This window comes from Mustela putorius, unplaced genomic scaffold (genome assembly GCF_011764305.1).
Source record: "Mustela putorius furo isolate JIRA1106 unplaced genomic scaffold, ASM1176430v1.1 tig00537227_pilon_pilon_pilon, whole genome shotgun sequence".
Lineage (NCBI taxonomy): Eukaryota > Metazoa > Chordata > Mammalia > Carnivora > Mustelidae > Mustela > Mustela putorius.
The window spans coordinates 23,191,639-23,211,085 of NW_025422368.1; the positions used below are offsets into that span (position 1 = coordinate 23,191,639).

Below are 19,447 nucleotides of genomic sequence, written 5' to 3' on the forward strand. Positions count from 1 at the left end.
AAACAATGACCTGAAGAAAAAACAACTGTCTTGCTTTAAGAAAAGTCATCTTGGGCAAAATGTACTACATTACAAAAAGCTAGGCTCTCTAGGTCAGCCCAGGGGAAGATACAGACAATGCTAAATTCCATAAGTATGCGAATTATGAAGAATAATTATTTTAATTTAATATTGCCAGCAGTCAACAAAAGGAGGCAGCACTGGAGAATTCAATAAGCCGCCCCATTCAATTTCAGAAAATAATTTAATGTAATTAAACGGAACAAAAATATTAACCCACAGAACATCTGGATGATTCCAAAGCAGATCAGGGGAATTTAAGAAAAATGTAAACTATGCAATTACAGTTAGGTTTCATTTTCTTATTTTGATGCCAAAATGCTCTAAGTAAAGGTATTCCAAAAGCTTTCCTCCAGAAAGGGCAGAAATTGACTATATTTTTTATATTCTATGTAACTTTGATCTTAGGTTAGTGGCAAAATCTACAAAGCCCTGACTTCATTTTAATGTCAAAATATTAGTAAGGAACAAAATGCAGAAGTACAACTTATGCAGAATTCTAGAGCTGAGTAGACTCAGAAAAAAATGCATAACACTCGGGCGCCTGGGTGGCTCATTGGGTTAAGGCCTCAACCTTGGGCTCAGGTCATGATCCCAGGGTTCTGGGAGCCCCAGATCAGGCTCTCTGCTCAGTGAGGAGTCTGCTTCCGCCCCCACCCGCCTGCCTCTCTGCCTACTTGTGATCTCTGTCTGTCAGATAAACAAATAAATAAATAAATCTATTTTAAAAAATGCATAACACTGAGAATGGTGCCATGCATGCAGTAGGAGACAACTGAATTATCCTTTTGACAACTGTGATGAAGAATAAATATGGCACTCCAAAAGTATTTGCACTTTATTATAATTATTTCCTGTCATCTGGAAGAATTTGAACTTATTTCTTCTAATGGAATATGGGAAACCACTTAGTTCAATGATTTCATAGAGGCAGCTAGATTTTTAATTGCATAGCATCTACTGTTACATAAACCAGTAGGTTCAGAAACCATATAGCAAGAATGGTCTAGAAGGGTCTAGATATTTCTAGAAGAGTCTAGAAATTGGATGGGTAGCAGAGTTCTAGGCAGAGATTCAAAGAGTGAATACCTAAACAAATACTGGTTCGAAATATAGTTACTGCAAATTTACTTTGAGTCAGTCAAGCAAACATTTATAGCAATAGCAAAAATCATACAGGGACGTGATATTGTATGAGCTATATGGTGAACTAAATATTGGCACCAATTAATGGGAATCTGAATTAATTTCAACCAGGGCCATCATGCTTATTAAAAAAAGAAGAAGAAGAAAAAAGGACTTTCTAAATCCCAGGATGTAGAACTGCCTGCATCCACAGCTGCATGATTAAAATAGCTCAGTGCATGTCTTCTCTTTGTCCCCACCCCAGTGAAGTTAAAAGATGTCCTTCCTCAGCAATGTTGTCAAGGCAGCAAGTCTGCCAGGCATTCTGCTCTCCATCTCTGTCCCTTGCCTTTTCTTCCTATAACCATTATTTAACTCATTTAGTGGCATCACTTACTAACTACCATTCTCCCAACTTCGGATGTCAAATCCCTTCCTTTCTCCTTCCCACCTTCTTCCAAAACATGAAAGAAAATCCAATCATCAGTCTTTTATATTTGATTCCCTAATCAGATTATAATTTAGTTGCAACTCCTCATAACAAATGTCACCTCCTTCAGACAACTGAATGATAACCTCACTGTGGAATGATAGATGTTTTTTCTCTCTCCCATCTAAGACTAACATCACATCCCAGTCATGTAGGAAGATACCTAGAGGGTCGCAGACCCCTAAAATCACCCTAAGTCTACTTACCTGACCTTGCACGTAAAGGTAGTTTGGACAACTATGGGGTCATGGCTGACAGTTTCTGCTTCCTAGATGGCATCTAAGGCTGCTTGAAGACTTGGCCCAAGATCCACACTGTGCAGAAGAGGTGGTGTCCACCATTACCAGCGATTAACTTCCCTCACACTTCCCTCAGTTCAAGCCCAAATAGTTTCCCTTCTAGAGAGTAAAAACATATTCTTAACCTGACCCTAAACCTATTTTCCTTTCCCTTTGTCCCAAGACAAATACAATATTGGTATTTTCTGACTCGCTTGACATCATTTTAATTAGTATTTGATGATGTTTAATCGGATGTCCTAGAAAACATCCAAATCTCCTCAGCCATCTATATCGCTGATAAATAAGGTACCAAAAAAGGGTATGTGTCACTAGATTGTATTAGAGGGATATTAGGAAAACAGGAATATATTGATGATGGGTATGTTCAATGTAAACTCATCGTTGTTTTCATAAAAATGCAACGGGAACCCATTATAGTACATCAATGCCTAATACTTTTTATAATACTTTATTTATATAATATAACATATAATAGTTCTTATGTAATCCTCACCAGTATTATATAAAACTTAGAAAGGATAGGCAAGCCTCTAGTCAGCAGGGTGACACAGAATAACAAAGCACCGTACAGGAAATGAAAACAGCAATATAATAGAGCCCTTAGAGACTATGTCCGCTACCCAACATGTTAGGTGAAAGAAGCTTCCCCACTCACAATCATATCACAACACTCTCTGAGACAGCTGTGAGAAGGGGGCGGTCCATACAGAATGGAAGAGAAAGCCATCAGCACCTTCTTTCAGACACCCTCTTCAGCAAGCAATCACTACAGAAATGTTGACGCCTGGTCTAACAATATCTGCACATTCTGATGTAACTGAATCGACTTCTAGAATTTTCTTTTAAGCCACCTGCTGAGGAAAAGAAACCATGATAGGAACTTAGAATCCTCACTAACAATTTACATTAGGTTGAGTACAATTGGCAAAGTGAAGAAAAAAAAATTAGTGAGACAGTAACTGTTCTTGAAAACAAGAAGAGAAATATTAAGTATATAGTAAAACAGCATTAATTTTAAATGGAAGCCCAAAGGACAAGAAGGGAAAAGATTATTACAGTGGAAGTAATTTAAAGAAACAAATTCAGGAGATACAAGCATTACCTTTAAGAATTTGCATAACAACCAAATAGAATGAGGATGTGTAAAAGTATAATTTGGCTCAACACCAAAAATTAGTTTTTAGAAGTATGTCTTGTGAAAGGACTTATTTTTGTGGCACTCATCTATAGCAATCACCTCCTGCAGCATTTGCTCAGAGGCCAAGGACAGGTATATGTGACATTATATAAACAAATGAAATAAATATACAATGAAGTCTGGGGCAAAAAAAAAAAATTTTTAATGGAGATAAGAAAATAAATTTCAGAAAAGGAAAATTCAGGAAAGCATGCTCCAAAATTAACAGATAAAAATTCTTCATGCAATGACCACAGTGTTCCTCATAGATCAGGTCATGTAGGAAGGTTCTGCCTAAAGCACATGGATTCCATCTAAACCAAGCCATGAAGCTTAGACATTCTACCAGTTGCTTTTGTCGAGAGTTAGTCAATCGTAAGTTTTGCTAAAAATAAATAAATAAATAAATAATTTCCTTGCTGTGCAGAATCAAAGTACTACACTCAGAAAAGCAGTTTTCTTTGCAGATATCCTTCTAGAGGATCTGCCTTCTTGCTTGCTTGCATTATCAAAGGAAAAAGATCAGAAGTGGTGGGCAAAGAGTGGAAACCAGTTTTTGCTTTTGAAGAGTAATAGCATGGGGCACCTGGGTGGCTCAGTCATAAGTGTCCGACTCTTGATTTCGGCTCAGGTCATGATGTCAGGGTCATGGGATGGAGCCCATGTCAGATTCTCTCTCTCTGCCCCTTCCTCCCTGCTCTTGCACTCTCTCTCTCTCTCTCTCAAAAATTAAAAAAAAAAATAATGGAAAACATTTTTAAAAGAATAATAGCATATTGAGATAACAAAAATCATGAGACAAGGAAGGTGCGTCTTGAGGGAAATAGAGAAAAAGCACCGGAGGGGAGGGAAGCAAAGAAATGGAGGGAGAGAAGAGAGGAAGGGATTAAATTCATTCTCTCACCAAGGTAAATTCGCAGAAAATCCAAATGCCTATGAGGAAAGTTAATGCTAAGACAACAAGAAACCTCAATAATGAGAGTATATCATTCCCAGTGAAATGCAAACAGTCAAGAAATCTTCAAGGACTTATAAGTTTGTTTAAAATAATCACAGAGATAAAGTGAGGAATGACGTATCTCATACCACGTGGCTCCCTCTGTGGTTGCCACACACTCAGGCTGACTCCACAGCACCACTTAGCATAGATCAAGGATAGGTTCATCGGGAAAGGCAGAAACTACAAGCCAAGCACCAGCAAAAGAAGGGAAGTGTCCCCCATCCTTCTGTACTTCCACAGTAGGTGCTGGTGCTCTGCCAAACACCGGGATGGGTCTAGATTTCTGAGTAACTGCTCCTATCTCCACCTTGTGGTCACTTCTGATGGGGCAAGTGCAAGAACAACATACCAACAATTTGGGCACCAGGCTGTGGATTCAGGTGCCCATCGTTTACAGGAATTTATCAAGGACACACCTAGGGAGCCCATAGAAATTGGACAGCTCCTGCTGCCGAGTGGAAGCCACAGATCCCATCAGAAGCCAACCTGGTGTACAGCCTCTCAGAGGAGAAGACACTCCCTCCCACACTCCCCACGCTGACCCCCACAAACAGTCCAGCCAGCTTACTGTCTGCACAACCCAGAGTGAGCCCCCCAGGAACATCTTTCAGTTAATTCTGTTCCTTACATTGCAAATCCATGAAAACATCACCACCAACAACAACGAAGTGAAGCTGAGCAGGCAGATATGAATCTAGAATGCATGTGTGTGAAAAAGAACAAAACAGAAACGCTGAAAATGAAAATAAATAAATAAATAAATAAAAATGGTCCCTGAGCTAAAAACTAGATAGACTGCTCAAACATTAGACTCTAGATCAATAACACATTCAGTAAGCTTTTTAAAAAGAAACAGGTAAATACAGGTGGGTAAATAAATATAGAGATAGAGACCTACCGATACAGAAGCACCATTGTTGTGAAGAAAAATTAACAAACAAAATAAATAACATGAGCGGGAACTTCTCTTAGGAGGGCCATGATGCCCAAGTGACCTGCTTCTCAGCCCTAAATGAAGACGTGGATGAACATGAAGGGCAATCCTGACTTAGCCTGTTCAGATATGATTCTCTGAGTTAATCCTTCCTTCCTATAGTTAGAATTCAACACTTATTTGGGTTTTTTTTAAAGATTTTATTTATTTATTTGACAGACAGAGATCACAAGCAGGCAGAGAGGCAGGCAGAGAGAGAGGAGGAAGCAGGCTCCCCGCAGAGCACAGAACCGAGGCGGGGCTCAATCCCAGGACCCTAGGATCATGACCTGAGCTGAAGGCAGAGGCTTTAACCCACTGAGCCACCCAGGCACCCCTCAACACCTATTTGAATGTGATGAATTAATAATACCACAGATATTGTCAACTTGTTATACCCCAGCCTTTAATGTTTCAACAAGGATGGTATAGTTTTTTTAATGCCCTGGAAGGTAAGTTTTTTTTTTTTTTAAGATTTTATTTATTTATCAGAGACAGAGGGAGAGAGAGCGAGCGAGCACAGGCAAACAGAGAGGCAGGCAGAGGCAGAGGGAGAAGCAGTCTCCCTGCCAAGCAAGGAGCCCGATGCGGGACTCGATCCCAGGACCCTGGGATCATGACCCGAGCGGAAGGCAGCTGCTTAACCAACTGAGCCACCCAGGCGTCCCTGGAAGGTAAGTTTAATAAAAGAAAATATTATCATATACAATAGATAGTAAGGTTCATAGATGCTAGGGAGGCAATGGGCTTACCAGATGACCAAATCCATCCCATCCTCCTCCATACATATATATGTATGTATAGATACATATATATGATCAACTATAGTAATACGATATTATAGTTATTACTATAGATATCCTATAATAATAGGATAATTTTGGATCATATGGTGAAATTGTTAGTCTTAGTACATAGATTGTCCATTCCCATTTATGCCCAGAGTAAAGAGAACAGACCACTGAGGAAACAAAATAAAACAAAACAAAAACTTTATCTTATAGGAGAAAAATTTTTATTACTAAGATGAAGAGTCATACTTTTAAAAATCACATTAATGTTATCTGGTCTTCTGATATCTAAGCAGGCACAACATTAGAACATTATGATCTGTTTTAAAACAATGCTAATTACTCTGTGTTTAGAGCCTTTGTAAAGATTTCCTAAACAACAAAGGATTATTATCTGTACTGGCCTGCTAGAGTGCTGCTGCCTGCTACTGGCTGTTGCCATTGACATTGTGACAGCTTTCATCTTGTTTACAATACATTGTCACTATCTATGGCAGTTGGTTCATTGCAAACCGTAGATTACTTGGCTGTGTACAAGTTAGCAACTTTGTAGCTTCTCACTTTTGTCTCTTTATATTAAGCTATTATAAGTGTACCATTCTCCTGGCCTCCCAATCTACCCATTTGTGTATATTTCTATGCCTGCCACCCTAGTTCATGCTTGCATAACCTCACACCTCCATTTAAGCAAGAGGCCCCTAGTTGGTCCCCACCTTTAATCTCTTGATCTGCCAGACTATATTTTCTAAGATAGTATACTCACCTCCCAACCCAAGAATTGTCAGAGGCTCCCAATTTCCAGATACTTCAAATACAAATCACATCTTCGTGAACTCCAAATCTCTTTTTATTATTCTTGAATAGAGTAGCTAACTAAATCCTCCTGACCCTTCAGAATAGTGAAGCCTTCTCCAAGTGCTCCAGCCCACGCCGACTCCTCCCTCGTCTCACCACAACTCGGTATTTTATTAGACATTCTGGCATATTGTTTTCTACATGTTCATTCTTTGAGGGCAAGAGCCATATCTTGAACATTAGATCTGATTACAGGTATCAAAAGGGGATAGGAAGGGAAATGGGAAGTTCAGGTGTGTACAAAGCCTTACACAGGCATGGTGGTCAAGGAACCAAAATCACACTTTACGTAGAATGTTCAAAAGAAGGATTTTGCTCTAGAGAGACACAAAGCAATCAAATAGAGGTGGTTTAGCTATGGTCTACGTTGCCTCAAACCTAGCATTAGTAAACAGACATTAAAAGGATAAATATATGGGCTCAAAATAAGGAAGAGTCTCTAAGAGTTTATTCTTTTTAAGATTTTATTTATTTATTTTTGCCAGAGAAAGAGAGAATGAGAGAGCAGTGGATGGGGGCAGAAAGAGAAACAGACTCCCCACTGATCAAGGAGCCCAATGCAGAACTCAATCCCAAGACCCTGGAATCATCACCTGAACCAAAGGCAGATGCTTAACCAACTGAGCCACCCAGGTACCCCAAGTTTCTAAGAGTTTAAAGAAAACTTAAGAACTGTCAAATATGATAAAATTGAATTGCAGAGAAACCCCTCCAAGTATATAGCATCTAAGAGTGATAGCTAAAATCTTTCAAATGTTCCTTTTTAGTTAAAAAAAAAAATCCGTTTTTAGTAAAGAAAAAGAAGTAAACGAAGGCCAGAAACATAAAGATTCACCAAGATTCACCAAAATTTCCAAGCAGTAGTCAAGCACTAGATTCAAGCAGGGCCGACCTGGAGGACATCCATCCATATCTGATAACATGGATACTGAGTCTGAATATATCCCACACACACACAATGGAAATGAAACAAAGCCTAGGTCCCAAGCAAGACAGAGTGCTGATTAGAGACCCAGGAATCCTTAGAGGAGACACCCACAAAAAGATGTGGCCCACAGAAGAACAAAGGGCTACCCAGCTTAGCCTTAGCTTGGTCAAAGCCAAAAAAAGAGAGAAGAATTCTCCTGAGTGCCCATAGGGCAAGACCACTTTCACTTAAGATTTCAGACTAGAATTTCCACTAATAAAGGGGTCTCAAAAGTCCCAAGCCAAAAACATTGTTTAATATGGTTACAAAAAATATAGCAACCCAAAGTGCCACACAGAAGCAAGTGAAATTTTCTCTGGATTAAACATAATACTCAGAAGAATTATACATATAAAGTTACAAATAATCTAAGTTCATAATACTTTTCTTAATTAGTAAATATCTAAGTAAACACATTTCCACAGACCCCTGCAAAGAGTGGCAAACTTAAAAGTGCAAATGGCCCTCCTATTACAAAACAGCCACATCCTAGATAAAGAACCTATCTTAAGTACATTTCTGGGCTCACAGAAAACAAAGAAGGACTCCAAAACCCCACCTTCCATCTACCAAAAAAAAAAAAAAAAAAAAGGTAAACTGAAACCAAATCAGAACTCTAAGCTTCAAGGCAACATGATAAGGTTTTCTGAAGCTAAACGCCGGTACTGGCAACTCAAAGATGAAGTCTGTTCTAATCTAGTGTCAAATTCAGGGAACTAAACCTGAGACTCCTGCCTTCAGACAGAGAGAGGAGAAGAAAGCTTCATGGTCTCAGGCTAGTAGTGACCCCTGGCAATAGGCCAAGGTCATCATAAATACTCAAAAGGAAAACATGCCCAATTTCAACCCCATGTTCTAAGTCAAAAAACTTAAGAGTTCAAAACCAACAGTTGAATATTTATAGCAGCATTATTCATAATGGGCCCAAACTGGAAGCAATGAAGATACCCTTCAGCAGGTGAATGGGTAAACTATTGTACATCTAACAATGGGGTGTTATTCAGTGATAAAAAGAAAGGAGTTAGCAAGTTACAAAAGGACATACAAGAACCTAAAATGTATATTGCAAAATGAAAGAAGTCAGTCTGCAAAAATTATATAAACATTAAAGCATACAACATTCTGGAGAAGGCAAAACTATAGAGACAGTAAAAAGACTAACAGTTGCCAGGACTCGGGGTTCACAAGGGAAGGACAAAGAGGAGGAGCCCAGAGGATTCTTAGGGCAGTGAAACTATGCTGTATGGTACTGTACGTGACTTATACAAAACCCGCGGAATTGTACAACACAAATAATGAAACCTAAAGTAAATTATGGACTTTAGTTAATAGTAATGTATCAATATTGGCTTATCGATTGTAACAAATGCACCACATTAATGCAAGATGTTGATAATAAGAAAATGGGGAGAGTATACAGGAATTTGTTACACTCAGTGTACAATTTTCTCTAAAACTAAAGTCTCTTAAAAAAAGATATGAGCTCATAATCAAAGATGATCAAATATTTAAGGCATCAGCAATGTGAGAATTCATAAAGAATTCCCAAGTACTTCTGATCCTGGCATTATTATACACAGTTTGTACAATAGCCATATGGAATTACAAAAATTGGCAAGCAACAAAAGGTGATCAAAAAAATGACCAGAAAGATTGTTTTAAAAATCAAATTACAGGGACGCCTGGGTGGCTCAGTTGGTTGGGCAGCTGCCTTCGGCTCAGGTCATGATCCCAGAGTGCTGAGAACAAGTCCCACATCGGGCTCCTTGCTCAGCGGGGAGCCTGCCTCTCCCTTTGCCTCTGCCCGCCACTCTGTCTGCCTGTGCTCGCGCTCTCTCTCTCCCCCCCTCTCGCTCTCTAACAAATAAATATATAAATAAATAATCTTTAAAAATCAAATTGCCAGTATGAAAAAATATAATGACTGAAATTAAAAAGTCTGAAGGTAAACTGCAGATAAGATAAATTTAAGGGAGACACATGTGAGTCTAAAGAAATTACTCAAATTCAGCACAAAGTCCCAAGTACAGAAAATATAAAAAGGAAATTAACAGATATTGAGGCAATAATAAGGTTTAACAAACAATGAGTTTCATAATTTAAAGCACCACTATGCCACACACAGCAAAATTCTCAATAGCAGCCACAGAAGCCTGAAGACATGAAGTATTATCATCAGAAGTGGGAGAAAATACTTTTCAACAGATAAGTTTTTGCTCCCAGCAAAAAAATAATTTTAAATTTAGGGGCGTCAAATAAAGTAGCCAAAAAATGTGTCAACTATGCCCCCCAAAAAAATGAAAAAAAGAAAAAAAAACCCAAGTGCAAGAAAACCAAACTAACAAAAATAGCCTTAGAACATAGAAAGTAAAAATTCATAAAACTACAGGGGAAAATGTATAAACCTACCATCGTAGTGGAAAATGTTAACAAATTCCTCTCTCAGCTATTGATACATCAAGAAAACAAAAATATTAGTAAGTAGGTAAGTGATTCAAACACAAGAAGCTTGACTTACTGGCCATATACAAAGAACCTTTTACCTGTTCGCATTCTCCTCAAGTCCACATAAAACATTTACAAAACCTGATGCTATTTAAGAAGCCAAAAAGCAAGTTTCAATAAATTTTGGAGAACTGATGGCATCAGTTGCCACAAGTTAATTAATTAAGACTTCAATAACAAAAAGGGATAAATTTCGTCTAGACATTTGGAAATTTAAGAATTCACTTCCAAGTAATTCTGGGAGAACGATGAAATCATAATGGAAATTTTAAAATATCCAATATTGAACAATAATATAAAAGGCATTTGTCAAAATTTGTGGAACACGATTCCTTAGAAGGAAATTATACCATTAAATTTTTTAAAAGTCTGAAAAGCATGTCAACATAAAAGGTTACAGTAGAATAAATATAATAAAATAAACCCAGAAGCTCACCAAAGCCAAAAATAGATTCATTAAAAAGCATGAATAAAATATGGGCAGTGCTGGTAAGATGATACGTGCGTGACATTACACATTTGCCAAAACCCACAGAAGTATACAACACAAACAGTGAAACCAACAGGGTCAAAATGAAAAAGTTAACACAAGTAAACAGTATCAAGAATAAGAAAGAGGTCTCAGGGCACGTGGGTGGTGTAGTCAGTTAAGTGTCTGACTCTTGGCTTCGGCTCAGGTCATGATCTCAGTGTGGTGGGATCCAGCCCCAAGCTGGGCTCTGCACTCAGAGTGGGGTCTGCTTGGGACTCTCTCTCACTCAGCCCCTCACCCACTAAAATACATAATTAAATCTTTAAAAAAGGAGATGGGGATCCTGAAGCTACAGAGAGCAGAAATTTTAAAAGATAATGAAAGAACATGAACAAATGTATGCCAATAAATTTGAAAACTAAAGCATATGGCTAGAAAAATGTACAGCAAACTGACTCAAAATACAAAGTCTGAATGAATTTACAACCATTAAAAATTGTATCAGTAGTTAAAATCTTCCCTCAAAGTAAATCCAAGGCCCAGGCAGATTCACGGATACATTTTATCAAACATTCACAGAATACATATCTAAACATATGCAAAGAAAGGGGAAGATCTTGCAACTCATGTTATTATGCAGTTAGTCTAACCTTGTTACCAACATGTGACAGGAACTGTATAACAAAGGAAATTTACAGGCCAATCTCACTGACAACATAGATGTAAAATCCTAAACAAAATATCAGCAAACTGGGTCTAGCAATGTAAAAATGATCAACAAGATGAATTTATTAGAGAATGCAAGGTTTTTATGGTAGAAGCTCTGTTTATGATTCTTGTTATTAACATTAGCCGATAAAGGGGGAATAGGTGAAATCAATGATGGGGATTAAGGATGAGCACTGGGTGATGTATGGATGTCAAAACTAGTATCACAGTGCATGTTAACTAACTGGAATTTAAATGAAAATTTTTTAAAAATTAGCAGATTAAGATTAAAGAAAAATAACATAATCTTGATAGATGTATAAACTGTGTTTAAGTAAAGTCAATAATCATCACGGTAAAAATTAGCAAACTAGGGATAGAAGGGGACTTCCACAATTGATAAAGCGTATCTACAAACACAGACAATAAACACTCTATTCAATAGTGAAATATTAAAATCATTCCCTTTAAAAACTGAATCAAGACAAGGATACCACATCTAATCAACATCATACTGGAAATTTTGACCAATACAACCAAGAAGAAAAAAAAATAATAATAAATGAAAAGATTGTACTCAAGTTTGAACTATAGCATCACCATGACTTGAAGTCAAAAATATTTTTAATTTTAGGAGGAGATAAACATGAATTGGTGAGACCTAACTAACTTGTCCATACAATATTTAGCTTAATCTAAAATGAAAGAGGAAGTGAAATGGCCAATAAGCCTATGAAAATATGCTCAAATTCATGAGCAATCACACAAAATCACAACAGAGAAAATATGTCAATTCACCCAATCATCAAAAATGAAAAAGTGAGAAAGTCAGCCATCATGAGGATATGGGGCTACAGAACTCTCATACAGTACTGGAGGGAGTGTCACTCGGTCTTCAGAAAACAAGTAGCCTTATTTGGTAAAAATTAAACATTCTAGATTTTTTACAACTAAATGTATATCCTGAATAATCTCTTTTCTTATTTGAGGATAGCTGACACACAATGTTACATTCATTTCAAGTGTACAACACAGTGATTCTACTTCTATGGAGAAGTACCATACATCATGGCACCAAGTATAACTACCATCTGTCACACCACACTATTACATTATCATTGACTATGTTCCCTATACTGTCTTTTTTATTCCTTTGACTTATTCACTCCATAACTGGAGACCTGTATCTCCTATGCCTCTTCATCCAATTTGCGCAATCTTCACTACCTTATCCTTTGGCCACCATTAGTTTGCTCTATTTATAGGTCTGATTCTGCTTTTTGTTTGTTTATTCATTGATTTTTGTTAATTCCACATATGAGTGAAATCATATGGTATCATCTTTCTCAGTCTGACTTAATGCCCGTGGCATGATACCCTCTAGATCCATCCATGCTGTTGCAAATGGCATGATCTCATTCTTTTTTATGGCTGCATAATATTCCTGTGTGTGCACGCATACACACACTCACACACACGTGCATACACACTACATCTTCCTTATCTATTCATCTTTCAATGGACACTTAAGTTGCTTCCACATCATGGCTATTGTAAATAATACTACAATAAAACTAGGGGAGCATATACCTTTCTGAAGTGTTTTCATTTTCTAAGAGTAAATGGCCATGAGTGTAATTATTGGATCATATGGTATTTTTATTTTTCATTTCTTAAGGAAACTCCATATTGTTTTCCACAGTGGCTCTACCAATTCACATTGTCACCAACAGTACACAGGGTATCTTTTTCTTCACATCCTTATCAACACTTGTTATTTTCTATCTTTTTTATTTTTAGCTAATCTGACACATGTAAGGTGATATCTCATTGTGCTTTTGATTTACATTTTCCTGATGATGAGTAATGTTGAACATATTAATCATGTTAGGCCATCTGTATGTCTTCTTTGGAAAAATGTCTATTTAGGTCCACTGTCCATTTTTAACTAGATTATTTAGTTTTTTGGTGTTAAGTTGCATAAGTTCTTTATATATATTGTATATTAACTGCTTATCAGATATATCATTTGCAAATATCTTCTTCCATTCAATAGGTTGCCTTTTTGTTTGTCAATGGGTTCCTTTGTTGTGTGAAGGCTTTTTATTTTGATGTAGTCCCAATAGTTTATTTTTGCTTTTGTTTCTCTTCTCTTGGAAGACATATCTAGAAAAAAAATGTTGCTACAGTAATGTCAAAGAAGTTACTGGGTTTTCTTCTAAGCTTTTTATATATTCAGGTCTTACATTTAAGTCTTTAACCTGAAGAATCTCTTAAACTTGTTCATCAGATGGCATACAAAAGGTTTTAAAGCAGCATTGCTTTTGGTAGCAAATTTTCTTTAAAAACACTAGCACTGTAGTGTAGCACTACTGGGTATTTACCCTAAAGATACAACGTAGTGATCCAAAGGGGCACATGCACCTGAATGTTTATAGCAGCAATGTCCACAATAGCCAAACTATGGAAAGAACCTAGATGTCCATCAACAGATGAATGGATAAAGAAGATGTGGTATATATACGCAATGGAATACTATGCAGCCATCAAAAGAAATGAAATCTTGCCATTTGCAACAACATGAATGGAACTAGAGCGTATCATGCTTAGCGAAATAAGTCAAGTGGAGAAAGACAACTATCATATGATCTCCCTGATATGAGGAAGTGGTGATGCAACATGGGGGCTTAAGTGGGTACGAGAAGAATCAATGAAACAAGATGGGATTGGGAGGGAGACAAACCATAAGTGATCTTAATCTCACAAAACAAATTGAGGGTTGCTGGGGGGAGGGGGGTTGGGAGAAGGGGGTGGGGTTATGGACATTGGGGAGGGTATGTGCTTTGGTGAGTGCTGTGAAGTGTGTAACCCTGGCGATTCACAGACCTGTACCCCTGGGGATAAAAATATATGTTTATAAAAAATTAAAAATTTAAAAAAAAAACACTTGCACTGTAAAGAATGAAAATGACCACCAACAGTTAACTAGATAAACATGTACATAAAGTGTAAGGCACATTCTCCAATATATATTAGAAAAAAATGTATTAGTTACAGCTATACATCAGCAAGGAAGGAGGGCAAAAATATATCTGAGACACCACAAGTCAATCAATGTGATACATTAATAAAAGAAAGAACAAGAACCATATGATACTCTCAATAGATGCTGAAAAAGCATTTGACAAACTACAGCACCCTTTCTTGATCAAAACCCTTCAGAGTGCAGGGATGGAGGGTACATACCTCAATTTCATCAAAGCCATCTATGAAAAACCCACAGCGAATATCATTCTCAATGGGGAAAACTGAGATCTTTTCCCCTAAAGTCAGGAACACAGCAGGGATGTCCATTATCACCACTGCTATTCAAAATAGTACTAGAAGTCCTAGCCTTAGCAATCAGACAACAAAAAGAAATTAAAGGCACCCAAATCGGCAAAGAAGAAGTCAAACTATCACTCTTTGCAGATGATATGATACTTTATGTGGAAAACCCAAAAGAAACCACTCCAAAACTGCTAGAACTTGTACAAGAATGCAGTAAAGTGTCAGGATATAAAAGCAATGCACAGAAGTCCGTTGCATTTCTATACACCAAGAAGACAGAAGAAAGAGAAATTAAGGAGTCGATCCCATTCACAATTGCACCCAAAACCATAAGATACCTAGGAATAAACCTAACCAAGGAGGCAAAGAATCTCTACTCAAAAAACTATAAAGTACTCATGAAAGAAATTGAGGAAGACACAAAGAAATGGAAAAACATTCCATGCTCATGGATTGGAAGAACAAATATTGTGAAAATGTCTACATTACCTAAAGCAAACTAATATTTAATGCAATCCCTATCAAAATACCATCAAGATTTTGAGGAACCTGTACCCCTGGGGATAAAAATATATGTTTATAAAAAATAAAAAATTATATAAAAAAAATACCATCAATTTTTTTCAAAGAGATAGAACAAATAATCCTAAAATTTATATAAAACCAGAAAAGACCACGAATAGCCAGAGGAAGGTTGAAAAAGAAAGCCAAAGTTGGTGGTATCACAATTCCAGACTTCAAGCTCTATTACAAAGCTGTCATCATCAAGACAGTATGGTACTGGCGCAAAAACAGAAACACAGATCAATGGAGCAGAATAGGAGCCCAGAAATAGACCCTTAACTATGGATCAACTAATGGTCAACTAATCTTGGTCAACTAATTGGTCTATGGTCAACTAATCTTTGACAAAGCAGGAAAGAATGTCCAATGGAAAAAAGGCAGTCTCTTCAACAAATGGTGTTGGGAAAATTGGACAGCCAAATGCAGAAGAATGAAACTGGACCATTTCCTTAAAGCACACACAAAAATAGACTCCAAATGGATGAAGGACCTCAATGTGAGAAAGGAATCCATCAAAATCCTTGAGGAGAACATGGGAAGCAACCTCTTTGACCTCAGCCGCAGCAACTTCTTCCTAGAAACATCACCAAAGGCAAGGGAAGCAAGGGCAAAAATGAACTATTGGGACTTCATCAAGATCAAAAGCTTTTGCACAGCAAAGGAAATAGTCAACAAAACCAAAGGACAACTGACAGAATGGGAGAAGATACTTGCAATGACATATCAGATAAAGGGTTAGTATCCAAAATCTATAAAGAACTAATCAAACTCAACACCCAAAGAATGAATAATCCAATTGAGAAATGGGCAGAGGACATGAACAGACATTTCTGCAAAGAAGATATCTAGATGGCCAACAGAGACATGAAAAAGCACTCAACACCACTCTGTATCAGGGAAATACAAATCAAAACCACAATGAGATACTCACACCAGTCAGACTGGCTAAAATTAACCAGTCAGGAAATGACAGATGTTGGTGAGGATGCGGAGAAAGGGGAACCCTCCTACACTGTTGGTGGGAATGCAAGCTGGTGCAGCCACTCTGGAAAACAGCATGGAGGTTCCTCAAAGAGTTGATAATAGAGCTACCCTATGACCCAGCAATTGCACTACTGGGTATTTACCCTAAAGATACAAATGTAGTGATCCAAAGAAGCATGTGCACTCAAATGTTTATAGGAGCAATGTCCACAATAGCCAAACTATGGAAAGAAACTAGATGTCCATTAACAGATGAATGGATAAAGAAGATGTGTGTGTGTGGGGGGGGATATATATATATATATATGGCAAGATATATATATATATATATATATATATATATATATATATATATAGAATGGAATACTATGCAGCCATCAGAAGAAACGAAATCTTGCCATTCTCAATTACGTGGATGGAACGAGAGGGTATTATGCTGAGCGAAATAAGTGAATCAGAGAAAGACAATTATCATATGATTTCCCTGATATGAGGAATTTGAGAGGCAGAGGGGGTTTATGGGGTAGGAAGGAAAAAATGAAACAAGATGGGATCAGGAGGGAGACAAACCATAAGAGACTCTTAATCTCACAAAATAAACTGAGGGTTGCTGGGGGGAGGGGGCATATGGAGAGGGTGCTTGGGCTATGGACATTGGGGAAGGTATGTGATATGGTGAGTGCTGTGAAGTGTGTAAGTCTGACGATTCACAGACCTGTGAGTTTACCCCCCCGCCCCCGGCCAGGGTAAGTAATACATTATATGTCAATAAAAATTTTTTAAAAATCCAAGACAGACTAAATAAAATATTTTTATTTTTCATTCTTTTTTCATGTTTTAGAAATACAAATCCTTGTGGCAAAAACTGTTAAGAAAAGCAAGGAAATGAACAGAAACTCACAATAACGGTCTCATCCGGCATACATGGAGGAATCCCAGGGACTCCCTACTAGTAATATTCTATTTCTTAAGCTATGTGTTCATTTCAATAGAATGTACTACCTCAAGAGTTACTGAATTTGCCATCACATAAGTTCTGTTTTGAGAAACATCTCACTCATGTGAGCTATTTAGAGAGAAAATAAGTATCAGACAGGAATTGGACTTCATAACCCTGATGAGTATAATTTAACTCTGAGATCTCATAACTCCATACCCATCATAAAAACCATATAATAAAAACCAATAATAATAACAAACAGGCACTGACTACCAAATTCGGCAGACACTGTCAGTTGCGGACCAACAGTTGCTTTTTGTTGTTCTTCCTTGATAGGAGATTTCAGTTTTATTCTACTATCTAGCCTTTCCCCCATGTAATTCAGGAGGAGGTATTCTAGAGCTTGAGGGTTATCCTTTACTTAGGCTAAATTAATCTTATAATCCATTGCTTTAGAGGTAAACATATGGCTCTGCTTTGGACAATGAGACATGAGATAGATTCTACTAAGGGATGCCTGGAAAAGGTTTCCTTGTTCCTATACAGGACACTCAGAAATGCGTAAAAAAGGCACAGATATTCTTTTTGGCGTTGTTGTACATAGATGTAATGTCCAGGATGTTGCTGCTGTGATGCACCCATGAAAAGATCAGTCTCAAAATTAAGTCTATTGGTCCATAGTGACCACATTGAGAAAATGAATTAATTAAAGCTGGAGCCTTACTTCTTGACTTGTTGGTAAATAACATATTACCTTGTTGCTTATATTTTCCAACTGAAGTTGTATTAACTGACATGCCGTATGCTCAATTTGCTCACCTGATCTAGTATTCTCATGATCTAAGTACCATTATTATGTCCGCTGAATGAATATTTTTAAAGGGGGGGTAGTAAAATAAGTTACCCAAAGTCACACATATAATTAGTGGCATCTTCTAAGGAATCTGATGTCAAAACCCATGCTCTTAATGCCCTATCCATTCAATGCCATCGTCCTTTGGCTGGAAGGGCTAAGAAGAAAATCCTGAGAGATGTGAGTGTTCCATCATCCAGCCACGTGCTTTTCAGGTGTGAGTGAGTGGTGGCAGAGCTGCAGCGTTGGCAGCAGCCAAAGCAGCTTCTAGACCTCTGAATTGTACCCATGACTGTTTGACCTTGAAGTCAACAGTCCAGAGGCAGCCTCCAAACTATACTCCTCCAGACTTTCCAAAATTTAATTCCTTGTATTAAATCACTTCCTGGTTCAAGTAGTTACAATCATTACCATTTTCTGAATAGATAAATCCTGTATACAACAAAGAGTAAATAAATCCCAGCTTCACTGACTTCTATTCATCTCAAGTATTTAGAAAAATGAACTTATAAGCCACGTGGAACATAGTTTTGTTTTGAAGGTAGCCACAATGAGACAACTCATTCATCTTCTTTCTTTAATCAGTACAAATTGCTTATTAAACTGCTCTGGGGATACCATGGATATACACTGATAGAGGCTCTTTCTCCAGTTTGTTCAGAGATTAGGAATTTAAACTACAGACGAAGGACTAAATCCTTCATGGAACATCTCATCTGTACTCTTACATGACTTTTTTTGCAAACTTTTACAAAGAACATTTTCCTATGGTTTAGAGTCGTTCTTTATTTTTTAAAATGCAATGTTCTAAAAGGGGAAGCAGTATTGTGTTTATTCTCCAGAAGATGAGCACAGCATGTATCTGCAAAAGAGGTATTCCTGCTTTGTAAAGGCATAATACATCTCTTAACATCTTTAAATACTATATCAGAAATTGCCTTCATACATTAAAGAGCCTGGAACTTATCCTCAGAAAGACCTAGGTTAAAATCTCAGTTGGGTCACACAGAGCTACTTGATAGGGAAGAAATCCTTGGGTTTTCTGAGTTTCAGTTGATCCATCCTTAGAAATGTGATCTTTCTAACTCTCTCCAAAGTTTGTCATAAAATTTAAAAAGAGATACCGTGTATGAAAATGTCTGCTAGAAGACGACGTGTAGCAAGGACTACCTAAATGTAAAATGTCCTCTTAGTTCTTAAATATGCTGTAGAAGAACTCTTTATCAACAACGACAAAAGAGCTGGTCATGAAACAAATTTATATGGAGTAGGAATTCTACATTCTAATAACTTATATTATAAAATCACAGAAAAAAGTTACCAAAAGATTAAGTTAAAAATTTTATGCAGA

The 19,447-nt window shown here is 37.3% G+C and overlaps 1 protein-coding gene across 1 annotated transcript in view; it reads right to left on the reverse strand.

The window, feature by feature from the left end:
* Nucleotides 1-19,447, reverse strand: part of ITPR2 (inositol 1,4,5-trisphosphate receptor type 2) — a 502,669-nt gene that overhangs the window by 283,314 nt on the left and 199,908 nt on the right. The window lies entirely within an intron of this gene.